Genomic DNA, 16,279 nt, shown 5'->3' with positions numbered 1-16,279 from the left:
TATTAACAAATAATTGTAACAACTAACTACCAACTATCTAACTAATGAACCAACTATATAGGTGTTGCAGGATGACTATGTGTATGTGTGTCCGCGCGCTGCGTGTGTAGGAGGAAGGAGCGCACACGTGTGTTGGGGGTGCGTGTTGATTCTTCTACAGTGGACCGCTCTCTAGCTGCATGTGAGGCTTCACCTGTGCTCTCTGGTACAGACATCTTCTCAGAATTAGGGATTGGTACCGTGCCCCGGTATTGAACCAGCCCCGGGGCCACGTTCTTCAAGACCGCAGTATCTTTAAGATCTGACCTGAACGGTTTTGCTATCGGTACTGGAGAAGTGGCTTTTTCTTTTTTCTTTTTTTTATTGTCCTACAAGATATGAGCATTATCTGCCATGTTTAACTCACCAAGTCAGTCAATTTTTCGTTAATTAATGATGATATTAATTTCGGTATTCTGGTTGAAGCGGAGAGCTCTGTCTGTCTTTGTGTGCAAGGGGGGCGGGGCTGTTGTTAGACGGCACGCGCCGCGCGCGCACACACAAGACAAGGCAACGCACACATAGTCTCGTAGGGGACACGTGAGCGCCCTAGACTAAGAACACCCGTTTCTGCGTAAAATTAATGAAGTTTGCGTCAAGGAGCCCCTACCATGCTGTCACCTTGCTGCTACGATGACCGTATGTTGCGCTGTTTGTGTAGAACACGCTGGGGCGGCGTGTTCTGCACAAAACAAACAGGTAGAGAGGCGGGGCTTAGATTCACCGCTGATGATTCCAGACCCGTGACAAACTATCAGCTGATTCCTAATACTTAATAATAATAAATGCCTAATGATAGTTGTCATCCGTAAAATTAATATAATTTATTGGGTTTACTGGATTAAAACAAAAATAAATAGAAAGGAGTCTGCATCAAAGTGAATTTCTTTCCATCATCTCACTCAATTCTTACTCTGGTGTTTGACAGATAAAAGTCTATTCAAGGTTGTGGAAAATGGACAAAAGATCAAAGGAAACATCACTCTCATAAAGAATAAAAATAATTAGATTAAATTTATATCCTGTCTGGAACATTCTCATGTATAAAGTAAAATGTTTTGTTAAAAAAAAACAGTGTTGTTGCATAATGAGGAAATAAAACACTTTATGTTCTTAATTTTTTTTTTTTTTTTTTTCGTCCTCAAAAAGTATTGATAAGAGTACCATTAAAATACCGGATCGATAAGCAGTATCAATAAGAGTAGTAGTACTGTTAAAACCTTAACGATACCCATCCCTACTCAGAATATTATACACTTTGTCACCTTTCCGGTGGCCATGAAGCCTGACACCCATGAAGAACGCGGGGCAGGAGGCTCCGCCTTAATTTATACAGACACGTAACATTGCGCTGCACAAAATAGTTCCCAAACAAAACATGTAGTGATAGTCATTGCACTCTAGCAGTGCACGTTCATGATTGGTGTTACAGAGTGAAGGAGAAGAGTAATAATTGTGAAGATTTAATAAAATCCTCCGGCGGGCGGCCGTGTCGCGTATTCAAGAACGCACGCAGCTTGTAATGGAAATGAATACAATGGAAATGAATAATTAGAACGCAGTAAATGTGTCGTATTTCCTTGCGAGATGGAAACTTCTGTTGTAGAATGAGGATGTGTGTGTGCTGCTGAAACGCACAAGTGTGTGTAACCCTTGTGCTATCCTAGGGACTTTGACATTGTGAGTTGGGTCATCTAGACCCCAACCTTGAACCTTTTTTCTTCAATGATTTGTGATATTCACTGGTGTCCATGGATTACATGAAATCTTTCCACCTTTATCCACCTTTGTCATGGTAGGAAGAACACCTCAATGGAAGGGGGGGGTCATCTAAGACAGCACAAGGGTTAAACGGTATATGATTTCTGGAATCCTGTGGTGGACCGAGCAGTAAAAGACAAGGACAGCAAAATAGTTTTATCAAAAGTTTTCTAATTTATTTTACAAAGGTGTAGATGGGCAAAAATGGGCCCTTAAAAGAGGTCAAAGTAACAAAATTAACTCAAGCTTTTAAATGTAACAGAGGACAACTGAACAAACAAACTTAATCAAACTGACCTCCTAATTGGAAACACAAGGGAACATATATAGTGGCTGATCAAACCAACTAGACACACAAGGGGGAACTTAAAGAGACTAAGACAAACCACAGAGAACAAACTAAACTAATGCCCAACATGTGATAAATTAACATACACAATGAATGAAACTAAGGACCATCAAAATGGAAACTAAAGTAAAGAAACAAAAAGAGTTCCTTGTCCTCTGGGTGATGGTTCAGTCCAATTAGCTGCCTGCTGAATATAAGGCCTCTGCTGACTGGCATGCATTCTTGTGTCAGGCCTGACTTGATTGTTCCAGCAGCAGATGGCGGCAGCAGCAGCAATTGTTCCCTTTAGCACTGGTAACTTAAACAAAACATCAAATTAATAAAGCAAATTATACTAAAGTAAACTGAAACATGTTAATACATTTATGATCAAACATGTGTCACTTTTGAAAAAGAAATCTAAAAGTATCTGCAAACAAATAAAGTGACCAGATATATGTAGGGTGTGGTGCAGGAGGTTACTGCCCTGATGGTGTGGCAGCGTAGGCAGCCATCACACTCCCCTCCCCTTCGGAGCCTTCATCAGGAGCACGAGAGAGGAAGTCCGCAGTGATATTTCCTCTTCCTGGGATGTAGTTCACCTTGAATCTGTAGGGCTGCATGGCGAGGTACCATCTCGTTATCCGGGCATTAGTGTCCTTCATCTTCTCCAGCCATTGCAGAGCCCTGTGGTCGGTCTCCAAGGTGAACTCTCTACCTAAGAGGTAGTATTTAAAAGAGTCCATAGCCCATTTGACTGCCAGCGCCTCTTTTTCGACAGTGGAGTAGTGGATTTCTCTGGGGAGTAGCTTTCGGCTGATGTAAGCCACAGGATGTCGATCGTCAGACGTGTACTGTAGAAGCACAGCTCCAATGCCTCTTTGAGATGCGTCGGTTTGCAAAATGAAAGGTTTATTAAAATCTGGACTGTGCAGTATGGGGTCCTTACTCAATGATTGCTGAATGTCCCGAAATGCTGTCACAGACTCCGTAGTCCACCTGATTTTGTTTGGACATCTCGAGCCGGTCATGTCGGTCAACGGAGCTGCACGGGCTGAAAAGCTTGGAATAAACTTGTGATAAAATCCCGCTAATCCAAGAAAAGACCTTAGCTGCTTTCTTGTCTGTGGTAGAGGGCAGGATTCAATCGCCTGTACTTTGTTGACTTGTGGTTTGATCAACCCACCTCCAATAGTGTAACCAAGGTACTCCGTTTCCCTCTGGGCAAAAGCACACTTTGCTGGATTGATGGTTAACCCCGCAGCATGCAGGCACTCCAGAACCTTCTTCAGATGTCTTAGATGTTCCTCCCAGGTGGCACTGTAAACCACAATATCATCAAGATATGCACAAGCACAGTCTTTTAGGCCACCGAGTACCTGATCCATGAGTCGCTGGAAAGTTGCAGGGGCACCGTGCAACCCAAACGGAAGAACTGTAAACTGAAAGAGCCCCCAGGGTGTCCGGAAAGCAGTCAGTTCCTGGGACCGCTCTGTAAGGGGAACCTGCCAATAACCCTTACAAAGGTCAATAGTTGTTAAAAACTTTGCCTTTCCCAGACACTCAATGAGATTGTCAATTCTGGGGGTTGGATAGGAATCAAATTTTGACACAGAATTTAGATAGTGAAAATCTATGCAAAATCTGATGGTTCCATCCTTCTTGGGGACCAACACAACTGGATGACACCACTCGCTTTTCGAAGGCTTGATGATCCCGAGGGACAGCATGTGATCAACCTCTTCCTTTAGCGGACCCAGTAGACGCTCTGGTACTCTGTAACTCATGCGCCTAACTGTAGCCTGCTCCTTTAGCACAATGTCATGGTGCACCAAGTTTGTGCATCCTGGATATTCCTGGAAGACCCTGGAATCAATCAATGCTTTCACCTGAGCTTGTTGGTTTTCAGAAAGATGGTTTAAATCCAAGGTGGTGGGCATTGATGATGGCAGGAATTCATCCACTTCGTCCTCCTCACTGACATCTCTGATCAGCAGTCCCATGGCATCGTCTGCAGTCCTGGAAACCCATTCTTTGAGAAGGTTAACGTGCAATACACGACTGGACTGTTTGTGACCTGGGGTGGAAACCTGATATGTTGTAGCCCCAAGTTTCTTTTGGACCACAAAGGGGCCTTGCCATTTGGCTAGCAACTTACTGTCACTTGTGGGTAGCATTACTAGGACTTTTTGACCTGGCAGGAAACTTCTCTGGCGTGCTTTTTGATCATACCAGCTCTTCTGGCGTCTCTGTGCATCAGCCATGTGGGCCTGTGCTAACTCGCTCATCCTCTGCAGCTTTTCTCTCATTTGAATAACATACTGAATGGCATTGACAGGTTCTTCTCTGCCCTGCTCTCCTTCCCAGGTTTCTCTTAAGAGGGTCAGGGGTCCCCTTACTTCATGTCCATAAAGTAATTCAAAGGGGGAGAACCCTGTTGAAGCCTGGGGTACCTCTCTGTATGCGAAGAGGAGATAAGGCAGCCACTGATCCCAATCAGACCCGGTTTCATTGACGAACTTACGAAGCATTTGCTTAAGCGTCTGATTAAAGCGTTCAGTCAACCCGTCCGTCTGTGGATGATAAGGAGTGGTCCGCAGATTCCTCACACCCAGGAGCTGATAAACCTGCTTAAGCAAGTTAGACATGAAGTTAGTACCTTGGTCTGTCAAAATTTCTCGGGGGAAACCCACTCTGGAGAAAAACTGAACCAGAGAGAATGCCACAGCTTTTGCTTTCACACATTTCAATGGAAACACCTCTGGGTACTTTGTGGCATAATCTGTGATGACTAGCATGTAGCGGTTTCCAGCTTTACTTTTCTCCACTGGTCCCACTACATCCATGCCAAGGCGTTCAAACGGAGTGCCAATAATTGGGAGAGGCTGGAGTGGAGCTTTGGTGGTACATTTCAGTGAGGTTTTCTGGCACTGAGGGCAACTCTGACAGTAATGTTGGATGTCTGTACGTAAGCCAGGCCAGTAGAAGTGTTTCATCACACGTGCAGTTGTTTTTTGCTTCCCTAGGTGGCCAGCCCAAGGTATGGTGTGGCCTAGGCTGAGTACTACATCTCGAACCAACAGAGGAACCACCAGTTGCTTCACTTTACCTTGCTGGTGATAAAGAACTCCATTCTCCACCAGATACTCCCTCTTCGACTCCTCAGCCATTTCTGCTGCTTTTACAAAACAAGACGACAAAGTTGGATCATTTTGTTGCATTTCAACAATGTTAGATGGCAACTTGAACCCTAAACCCACTTCTGGAGTTGCTTCAACAGGCAGATCTACCATAGTGCGTTTAAATTTCTCTTGCCTTTTCTGACTACGCGTTTTGCGAGACTTCCCGGGTTTTGTCTCAAGCTCAGCATCATAGAAAGGTAAAGCGCAGAGAAGTGGCAGAATTTACTACACTGGACAGAGGATGTTCAAGATGGGTCTCAGCAACTCAGACATTTGTCAGCACTGTGACAGTAATCTACCCGACAATTACATGCATGCACTGTGGTTCTGCACGCCTGTCCAGGCTCTCTGGCAGCAGGTATGTGCCGATTTATCAGTCTGGCTTAAGGTTTCAATCACAGCTTCACCGTCACTTTGTGTGCTTGGTGACATGAGTGCCATCGATGTAGAAGGAGGATTAGGCTCTATCATTTTCATAACTCTTTGCATTGCTAAAAAAACTATTTTAATAAATTGGAAAAGCAAGAAAAATATAAATATAAGTCAACACAGAAATCTGCTGCTTGATCAGATCAGCTTGGAAAAAATGTCAGCCCAAGGTTCAAGTAACTTTGAAAGAATTCGGTCTCTCTGGTCTCCCATAGCTGACTCCATGACTTAGGGGATGGGGGGGCCTGGTCGTCGCTGCTCCTTGCCCTTCTGCCGTGGGCTGGGGTGGGGGCCGGGGCCTCCGGTGCCTGGCGGGGGGTGGTGGGGGCTCCGTTGGTCGGGGGGTCGGGTCCGGCGCCGGGGTGGGGCGGGCTGGGGCGCTGCGTGGTCCTCTGGGCTTGGGTGTGGGGGTGCGTGGTGGGGGGGTGGGGTGGTGTTCTGGCTTGGCTTGGGGGGGTGGTCCCTTTGCCTGTGCTGGGGGGGGTTGGCGGGGGGCGCTGCTGGGGGGGGGGGCCCAGCGGCACTGGATGGGCTTCCCATCTACGCCTGGGGCTGGGATCAGCCCTTCCCTGGCTCTGGGGCGGGACAAGACAACCCTCTTGGGGCCCCCGGGCGCTCTGGGTGTCATCCGCTTCGGCTGCGGGGTCTGGGGTGGGGTGGGGTGGGGGGTCTTGTCGGCCCGGTCCGGTGGGGGGGCATTCTGGGGGAGGGGGGGGGCCGCTATTGGTACGGGGCAGGGGGGGTTGACGGGTCGGGGTCTCCGCTGAGGCCATCGGCGGTTTCCCCGGCCGGTTGGCTGCCTCGGTCCCGTCGAGGCCTGACCAGAGCTCTTCTAGGGCCGGCGTTTGGGGGTGGGGGCCTGGGCTTGCTCCGGGGGGGGCCGGCGCTTTCTGGCTCCTCTCCCTCTGTGTGGGGTGGGTGGTGCTGGGCCTGGGGTGTCGGCGCCTCCGGGGGTGGGGCCCCTGGGCTGGGTGGGCCTGGCCCCCTTGCTGGGGGGGGGGGCGGGGGACAGCTGTTTGACCACCGGGGGACAGTCTACCAGCTGTCCCCAACTTACCCCCTTCCTCATATAACCTCATAATAGGGTGAGGGGGTGGGGGGATTAGCCTGCGATGAGCCTTGGGGGGGGGGGGTTTACTAGGCAGTGGCCCCCCCTCCTATGGTTGCCGTATGGAGTGGTCCCCCCCTCTTTCGGTTTTATTTGCACCTTAGACATGTAGGGCCCTTGGTAGGGGGGGTGCTTGGACATCACTGCCAGCAAGCAGCAGATGTCCTCCTAGCACCCTACCCGCCAATTTTAACCGCACCTTAGACATTTAGGGCCCCTTGGTGGGGAGGGTGAGGGGACATCACTGTGAGTAATCAGGAGATGTCCCCTTAGTGCCCTACCCGCCAATTTTAACTGCACCCCCCTTAGTACACACACCCCTCCCCCCTCAATATATACATCCCAACATAAACACACACACATGCACACACACACCCTCTTAAACACACATATACGCACACACATTTTGCAAGGAAGGTGGGACCTAGGACCATCTGTCCCCTGCCTCTTCCCTGGTGGGGGGTACGGGCCCCTTTGCGGCGGCGGCCGTGTCCCCGGGGTGCCGGCTTCCTGGGCCCGGCGGTGCTCTCTCCGCGCGGTGGGGGGGTTCACATTACATCTGAGCCGGGGGTGTTGGTGTCCCTGGGGGGTGGGTTCTGGTCCTTGCTCCTGAGCGCTGGGCCCCGCCTAACTTCCAACTGTGGCCGAGCCTGGTCGGGCCATATTTACAACACCCCTTGTGGGCCCTCTTTTTTCCCCGGGGTTCCCCCCTCCTGGGCGGGGGCGGCGGGCCCCTGCCTTGCTCCTCCCTGGACCAACCGTGGGCCGGGCGGATGGCTGCCTGGAGTGCGGGGCGGGTCTCCCTTGGGGGGTCCTGGCTCGTACCTGGGGTTGGGGCGGGGGGATGCCCGGAACTCCTGGGTGGTGGTGGGGTGCTCGTCTGGGGCTGTGGGCGTCCCTCTCCGGTGGGGCCCTGCGTTGGGCTCTCCCGGCGCGGCGGGGGGGCTGTTCTCCTGGTTGGGCTGGGGCGGCGCTCTCTTTCCCTCTGTGCCTCCCTGCTCTCTGGCTCTGGGGGGCCTTGCGGCGGTCCTGCTGGCCCTGGCCTGGGTGGCGGGCTTGGTCGCCCGGGCGGCGGTTGTTCCCTGCCGGTTTCCGTGTGGCGTGGGGGGGATTCCGGCTGCCGTTGCTGCTGCGGTGGGGGTCTTGGGGTGGGGATGGCTGGGCGCTCTCCTTCCTTCTTTACACATTCCACCATCCATATTAGAAGAACATGAGCACTCACCTGAGCACGGGTGTTGGCTCACCTTTGCACTGGCGGTTTGCGTGACTGAATGACTGAAATGTTTCACACTAGTTGGTTTTAAGGCATAAGTATGCGTGTGAGCACTATCTGTTTTGTGTACATGTCGACAGATGGACATTTTTGCAACTAGCAGGTGTGTTTGACACTTGGGTGTGTGTGTGGACAGGTTCCGCCCTTTTTGTACTGCATTTGAGCCTTACCATGGTGATTAACAACCAGTAAACTTGTTGCTCTATGCTGCTTCATGGTCTTATCCCCCTTCCCCTCCTACTATCACCCTCCTTCCCCCCCTCTTTCTAACGTCCCTCTCTCTTCTTCCCCTCTTTCCTTTTCCGTCCGGTCCAACACCAAAGATCTTCAAACATGTTTGAAATTAATAAAGTTTGGCCTCAATTACAAAAGGGGTTTATTCAGACATACCTTTGGTTTGTCTGAAGATTAATAACCCCTCTTGTTAAAGTAAAATATGTCCAACACAAGAGGCCCTCAGCTCTCATCTGTTTGCCCAGCTGTTGGACAGGACAAGGTTAAAAAAAAAAAAAAAAAAAAAAAAAAAAAAAAAGAGAAGTGGCAGATTCTCATCTGTGTTTTTAGCCTGAGCTCTCGTAACCGCAACAGCACTTCCTCTTGTGTCCAACAGGTCATAAAGAACTGGCAGGTCATGACCCAAAACAACTGGGAAAGGAAGGTCATCAACAACTCCTACTTTCAGAAGATACATCTGTCCTTGAATTTCCAAGTAGAGATCAGCAGTAGGATAAAGTCTTTTATCACCATGTACACAGCAGATGGAAACTGTCTCTTGAGTGGAAACAAGGTTGACTGGTACATGTTGTCGATGAATTAAAGTCTGTGTACTGCCAGTGTCAATCAGTGCATTGTAACATTTCCCATTAACTTTAACAGTGGTCATTTTAATAGGCTGGTTAGCTCGACTTTCCAAAGCATGGCTCTGATATGGAACAAAACACATCTGAGTGAGTTTTGCTGAATTTCTTGGGCAAAGGGGTTTAATATGTCCTTCCTGCCCACACAAATAGCGGATTGGTGGTTTATTGGAAGATTTTGCTGGTTTACTCATCTGATCATCCTGCACAGGCATTCTCGGTGTTCCTGGAGCCAGTCTGTGGTGGTGGTGTTGTGGGGCTGTTGGCCTGCGTGAGTCTTTTATACCCTTCTATTGCAGGTTGCTCCATGGTACATTTTTCTTGCGAGCAGCCACAAACACCTCTGCCAGTGTTGCGGCTTCAGCTGCTGATTTAGGCCCATGTTCTTTTATCCAGACCTGAAGCTCAGGAGACATCATTCTTAAGTATTGTTCCATAATGATTATCTCACCAATTTCTTTTACTGTTTTACCTCTGGGTTGAATCCACTTATCATAGAGTTCTTTGAGACGGGCATAAAGCTCCTTGGGACTTTCGTCAGAGCCCACTTCCAAGGAACGAAATCTCTGTCGGTAAGACTCAGGGCTGATGTCATACTTATGTAAGATTGCAGTTTTAACTTTTTCATAGTTCGAAGAATCATCGACATCCATGTTAACATAGGCACTTCTGGCCTTACCAGTGAGCAGTGGGATGAGGCGGAAAACCCAGTCTGACTCCACCCACTTTCACGCTGTTGCTATGCGTTCAAAAGTTATTAGGAAATGTTCAATGTCATCGTTTTCTGTTAGCTTTTCTAACCTGGGATCCATAGAGAAGCGAGGGTGAGTGGTTACTTGCTGTGCCCCTGCTGTCTGATGTACGGCCTCTGGCAGCCGATCATCTGAACCAGACTCCTCTGTTGGATCAGGGGCTGATGAGGTGTAATCAGGAACAGGTGACGTCCGGGCCTGCACCTCCATCTGCAAAAGTTGGAACTGATGCTGCAGGCCTTTTAGCCTGTGTTCCTGCTGCTTTGCTTCCTCCTGGAGTCTCATTTCTCGGGCTTCCTGTTGTCCCATGAAGGCCTGGAGAATACTAGTGAGATGTTGCAATGTTGGCTCTTCACCCTCAGTACCTGTACCAGCTCCTGAAGCTCCAGCCTCCTCCTCCTCTCCATTGTCCATGTTGGCAGTGCTGTAGTCCTTATGTTCAATGCGTGCTCTTGTAGTCCTTCCTCGTTGCATGGCTCACAAAAAAAAATTTCAGGGGATTGCCAGGGGGAAAGAGGAAAAAAAAAACTGTCCTTAAACTGCTGATCCCACTTCTGACACCATTATGTGGTGGACCGAGCAGTAAAAGACAAGGACAGCAAAATAGTTTTATCAAAAGTTTTCTAATTTATTTTACAAAGGTGTAGATGGGCAAAAATGGGCCCTTAAAAGAGGTCAAAGTAACAAAATTAATTCAAGCTTTTAAATGTAACAGAGGACAACTGAACAAACAAACTTAATCAAACTGACCTCCTAATTGGAAACACAAGGGAACATATATAGTGGCTGATCAAACCAACTAGACACACAAGGGGGAACTTAAAGAGACTAAGACAAACCACAGAGAACAAACTAAACTAATGCCCAACATGTGATAAATTAACATACACAATGAATGAAACTAAGGACCATCAAAATGGAAACTAAAGTAAAGAAACACAAAAAGAGTTCCTTGTCCTCTGGGTGATGGTTCAGTCCAATTAGCTGCCTGCTGAATATAAGGCCTCTGCTGACTGGCATGCATTCTTGTGTCAGGCCTGACTTGATTGTTCCAGCAGCAGATGGCGGCAGCAGCAGCAATTGTTCCCTTTAGCACTGGTAACTTAAACAAAACATCAAATTAATAAAGCAAATTATACTAAAGTAAACTGAAACATGTTAATACATTTATGATCAAACATGTGTCACTTTTGAAAAAGAAATCTAAAAGTATCTGCAAACAAATAAAGTGACCAGATATATGTAGGGTGTGGTGCAGGAGGTTACTGCCCTGATGGTGTGGCAGCGTAGGCAGCCATCACAAATCCAAATTTATAAAACTAGGCCTATTAAAATCAGAATATTACATTTTAAAAATATAATTTTGCTTCATGATAAAGTACAAACTATACATAAAGTTAGATGTGAAATTGTGTACTGTTTTTCAGAAAAAAATGCTATTCTTGTCATTTTCCAAAAAATACACAGTGCACTTCATCTCATGTACAGAGCTAGAGCTTTAGCTCCAGTGGTGATATTCTTTCAACAACTGTATCTCTTCAACTTTTGATGCAATTCACAGATTTCCATTAGACTTTGAAGCAGAGAATCCAATGATCAATTAGCATTGGCCTTGTGTTCCCATGTGTGTGACAGTGTCCTTTAGCAAGAACAGGAAGAGTGTTCAATCCATGTCTATAAAAGAAATATTCTCTGGAGGACAAATACCTTCTTGTTTCTGCTTGAATTTCTCTGCAGGATGTCAGAATAGCCTCCCAGAGCTGCCTTTTAGATGTGAACTGCCTCCTACCCTCAGATATTTGGCTCGATGATGCAAGTTCTCAATAGGGTTGAGATCAGAAGAGGATGGGGCCACACAATCAGTTTTCTCCTTTTTATTTCCACAGCAGCCAATGATGGTGCATTGTCAAGCATGGAGATGATTCTGTTGTGGAAAGCACGGCTCTTCTTTTTGTACCACATGTTAGGAGTTTACAGAGGACAATCCAAGTAGAGACACCTGGAGGATGAGGTTAGTGTTTGGGAGTTTGGAAGGAAGTTGGTTTGCCTCCAGATGCACAGTTGAGCCTGAAAGTTAGAGACGCCAAGAGACAAAATATGGGTTTCAAATCCAAGGTGCAAGATGATGGCTTACTCAGAGTGTTTCCTGACACAGAGGCTGAAAATCTGGCACGGTGCAGCACAGGACAGATAACTTCAGAATCAGCAGGGAATTCCTCCAGGCTGGAGGCGGGGCTGGAATACTCCTGAACGGTGATGGACAGCACTTCTCATCGTCAGAATAGCGAGGCGAGGAACCCAAACACACCTCACTCTCCAAGGCCAGAGCAGGGTAGGAAAACACCAAGAAACTTCCAAAAGGGGCAGACAAAACTCTTAACTTAAACTAGAAACAGGATCATAAACATGAAAGACGTGAAGACATAAACTAGTAGGTGCAAGAACGTGAACAGAATCAAGAAACTGGCAGTCAAAGAGTAAACCTGAGTCTCATAAATAGCGTGGGACACAGCTGGTGCAAATGGATGATCACTCAGCACAGGTGAGTGGAATCAGTGTGAAGGGAAAAAGGAGGGTGACCACAGAAGAAAGTGGTCAGGCACAAACTCCACATACTTTTCAGATTTTCCCACCTTAAGGGACCCTAGAGGGCCTGACTAGCCCTCTCCCCATGACCCCAGGACTCCCTTGTAAAAGAGATTTTTAATCTCAACGGGACTTTCCTGGTTAAATAAAGGTTAAATAAAAAATAATGGCCCAAAACCTAACTCATCAAAATTCCTCCTTGCTGACTTCACAGCCTTGTTGGGACATGGTGACCATCCACGACCATCCACTATTCCATCCATCAGGACCATTCAGGGCTGCACAGCACTGTTTGAAAATGAGTCTTCATGTTTCTGTTGTTTGGGGGTGGCCAAAAAGAAGGTTTTCACATAACTGCGAGCCTCTGGAGGATCCTACACCTTGATATTTGTGGGACTCCAGACACCAGCAGCTTCATATATGTGCTTGCTGATTTGTAGTGGCATTTCAGCAGGATGTCTCTTAATTTTTTGTAATTGTCTGGCAGAAACTTTCCTCATTTTGCTTTTTTTGTGCAGGAACCCGTGTGTGCTCTAAATCAGCCACAAATCTCTTAATAGTACCACAATCACACTTAGGTTTACCTAAAATATCCAAGGTTTTTATACCTTGTCCATGGCATTTAACTATTTTCTGCTTTTCAGTAGCAGAGAGATCCTTTTTCTTTCCCATGTTGCTTGAAAATGTTAGTGTGCTTAATAATGTGGTACGTCCTTCTTTAGTAGTTTTTCCTTTAATTGAACTCACCAGCAAACTAATAATCGCAGGTGTCTGAGATTGATGTCAGTGATCCAAGAAGCCTGAGACATAATATCATCCATGAGCTTAATTGAAAAACAAAAAATTGTATGTTTTTGACACTCAAATACAATTTGCATAATAATTTAGGACACACTTTAAAACATTTCCTCAAATGAATGAATTCATATTATCAGCAAAGTTGATAATAAAGCTTATTCACTGTGCCACAGGGGTTGCCACAGTGAATCAGCTTTCACTGATTTTACAGGTAGTTTGGCGGAAATTTTTTCACGGGGTACCCTTCCTGTTACAACCCTTATTTTGGCAAGGGACTGGCACAGGGAGACGCAGACTTTGGCCCCCCTTGTTAGTTAGGCAGTGGCGTGAAGGGTCCCACACTGGATGCAGTGGGAATCGAACCCTGGTTTCCTCTGTGCCAGCCATCTGAGCAATCCAGCTGCTCTCTAGAATTGAAATGATCTGTTCTCTATATAAGTTTTTATAGTCAAATTGAGGGTAATTTTGAGGCCGCACTAAACTTGCATAAAAAATTAGATGACTTATCAGAAACCATAATTTGGTCCATCCATTGATAAATGTACTTTGAAGGTAGAACCAAAGAAAATAAGTGCTTAAAAAAGTCAATCACTTCATTTGTAGAGCAGCTTTCATCATCATGCAGTAGAACACAAGGTGCTTGACACAAAAGACATAAACATGGGTAAAAACAATGCAAGTCATAAAACACACTATAAAAGCAACAGCAATCAAAGAAGAAACATCAAATGGAAGGAAACACAGTGGCTAATACTTTCAGTACATTCTTGTTTTTCATCACACATGCTGCATCTTTAGAAATATGAAAGTGGTCATTTTGAACTGATGTCGGAACAAAACTTGATGTCATAAAATCTTGCTTTTTCTTCTTATTGCTCTTATTGTGCATCAGCCTTTGTCTCTGCCTTTGCTCTTGTGCTGATACGCTCCAGATGAGGTCAGCAGATGAAAATGGTTTTTTTCAACATTGTTTAACCCTGACCCCCCTCCCAGTTATGAAAGAGTGGACCAAACACTGTACCTGCTGTGTGGGCTGAATGTTGGCTGTAGCATGGTGCATAAAGGTAATGCTCCTCATTTGTCTTCTCCAGCAAGTCAAGTCTTTGCAGCTGATCTGTAGATTGCTTTTTTCTTCCACATCTTTACTAGTGGCTTGAGCCTGGAAAAACTGACCGAGGAACAACCTTTTCCAACAAAGATCTTATAACATCTTTATGATAGCTAGTTTAAACACGTCTTTAAATGGTCATATCATGGATTTTCATGGTCTTTCTTACCCTATTTTTGTGTCATAAAGCTGTTGTTTTCAAGCAAATTTCTGCTGAGCTGCAAAGCCAAAGAAACAGTTTTCCCCAACAATGACACTCTTTTGTGGAGTTTCAGCAGCAGGGCACTTGTGGTTCAAGTATTAAAGTTGTCCTTTATCAATGAAAAAATGTCTGTTTGATACCAAACATCTTCAATTGACACAATGAATTGTCCCATGCCATAACTCAAACTTGCACATCTTTTTTAATTCTTTAGAAAACAGGAGTTTTTTTCTGAACATAAAATCAAGCCCATGTCTAGTGTTGGGATGTATGTATAGATTGGCTGGGTTACTAAGGTAACACTATAATTTATTTATATGGGCCTGATGGTAAATCTTTCTAAGAGAAGAGATTGAGCTGCCTCTACTGTTGACATTGGGTTACACACCACAAGTTATTTCATCAGACTTGTCTGACAGTCTGTCTGTCATGGTGTCTGTCTGATCTCCATCAAACATTTACACTCAGAATGTAAACTTTTGTAAAGATTTATATATTTCATTTGATATTAATATATTAATATTATATGTCATAAGTTTGCTCTCTGTGTTGTTCAGGAGAACTGGCAGGTCCAAGAAATAGAAAATGTTGATCCCCACCTAAAAGAAATAGGAGCAAGAAGATGAGTTTTCTATTTGAATCAATAGCCGTACAGTATAATACACTTGATGGATGTTCTCAGACATTGTCCATTGGATTGTTCAGAAAGAATTTAGCCTTAAGTGAAAATGGGGTGTTTACACCTTAGTCAGCTGCTGCACTTAGGCAGGATGAACTAAAGCCGGAAACTTTGTTGGGTACATCTTTTAGAAAACCCTTATGCCAATCAAATTACACACCCCTAAGAATATGCATATTTATTCAAGATATGTTACAGGGGTAACATTATACATTATACAGCTGGAATCAAAGGAGAATTGCTCCCTTCTGTAACCTGACTCTAGTGGTCTTTGGAGGAACTGTAAGAATTGTTATTTCCTTGGAAACCTTCCGTTTCCAAGGAAAATGTTCAAATTTTAGCTACTCTGCAGATAAGAAAATTCACCTGAAAGGGCCCTCAGCTTTAGTTGGTTCAAAGTCGTTCATCTTTTACCAACCGCTCCAAAAACCCCAGTATTCTCTATTGTATGTATTTGATTTGTCAACAAGTATTCATGTATAATCAATAGTAAATTCCAATGTAAAGTGCTACCAAAAGGCACGTCTGGTTGTTCTTCTCAACAATACTTGGAACATTTGGTTTTACAGTCTTACTATTCTTAATCACCATCAAACCTTCCTGACCCTGGTTCTCAGGCCACAATGTCCGCCATGTTTTCTTTCTTCACTGCCCCCAAACACCAAGCTTTAACAACTACTGCTGTTTTCAACAACTTGTGAAAGTGAATGATGAGCTGAGCCGGGTAGCGTAGAAAACATGGTGGACATTGTGTCATGATGATCAGAGTTGGGAAACACTGATTTAGACCATTTAGCTTATTTAACAAAGTTCAGAGTGGAATACCTGTTGGGGAAAAAACAAGCATCGGTCGGAATTTACCAAACAGTGCCGTACTGGTTTTCAGAATGTTAGTGCCCCCCTTTAATCAGTGGACGACCCCTGTTGTTTTCAAGGTCAAATCTAAATAATTGAAAAAGCTTATTAAATGTAGTGTGTGTTATGTTGTCATAAATTTGAAATCAAGCTTTCCTGTACATCTTTTGTGGGTTTAACATGGCTGGCTGTGTAAAAAAGACTTGGTTTGTAACATCAGAGAAGCAAACATTGCAGCATATCTAATGACTCCAATTGGTGGTTATAAGGTACCTGATGTGGCACAGGTGAATTTACAACTGGGGGGGGGAGGGCTTTCACG

At 45.6% G+C, this 16,279-nt stretch overlaps 1 protein-coding gene and 1 long non-coding RNA gene across 3 annotated transcripts in view; one reads left to right on the top strand and one right to left on the bottom strand.

The window, feature by feature from the left end:
• The window catches only part of cntnap3 (contactin associated protein family member 3), a 195,534-nt gene that overhangs the window by 20,184 nt on the left and 159,071 nt on the right, over positions 1-16,279 (top strand). The window lies entirely within an intron of this gene.
• On the bottom strand, positions 11,589-12,018 carry LOC144986618 (uncharacterized). The gene is made up of 2 exons (XR_013650447.1): positions 11,881-12,018; positions 11,589-11,796 (listed from the first exon to the last, which is right to left on the bottom strand). It is a non-coding gene; the product is annotated as an uncharacterized LOC144986618 (long non-coding RNA).

Source organism: Oryzias latipes, chromosome 17 (assembly GCF_053564925.1).
Source record: "Oryzias latipes strain Hd-rR chromosome 17, Olatipes_Hd-rR_3.1".
Taxonomy (NCBI): Eukaryota; Metazoa; Chordata; class Actinopteri; order Beloniformes; family Adrianichthyidae; genus Oryzias; species Oryzias latipes.
This window is presented reverse-complemented; position numbering and strand designations above follow the sequence as displayed.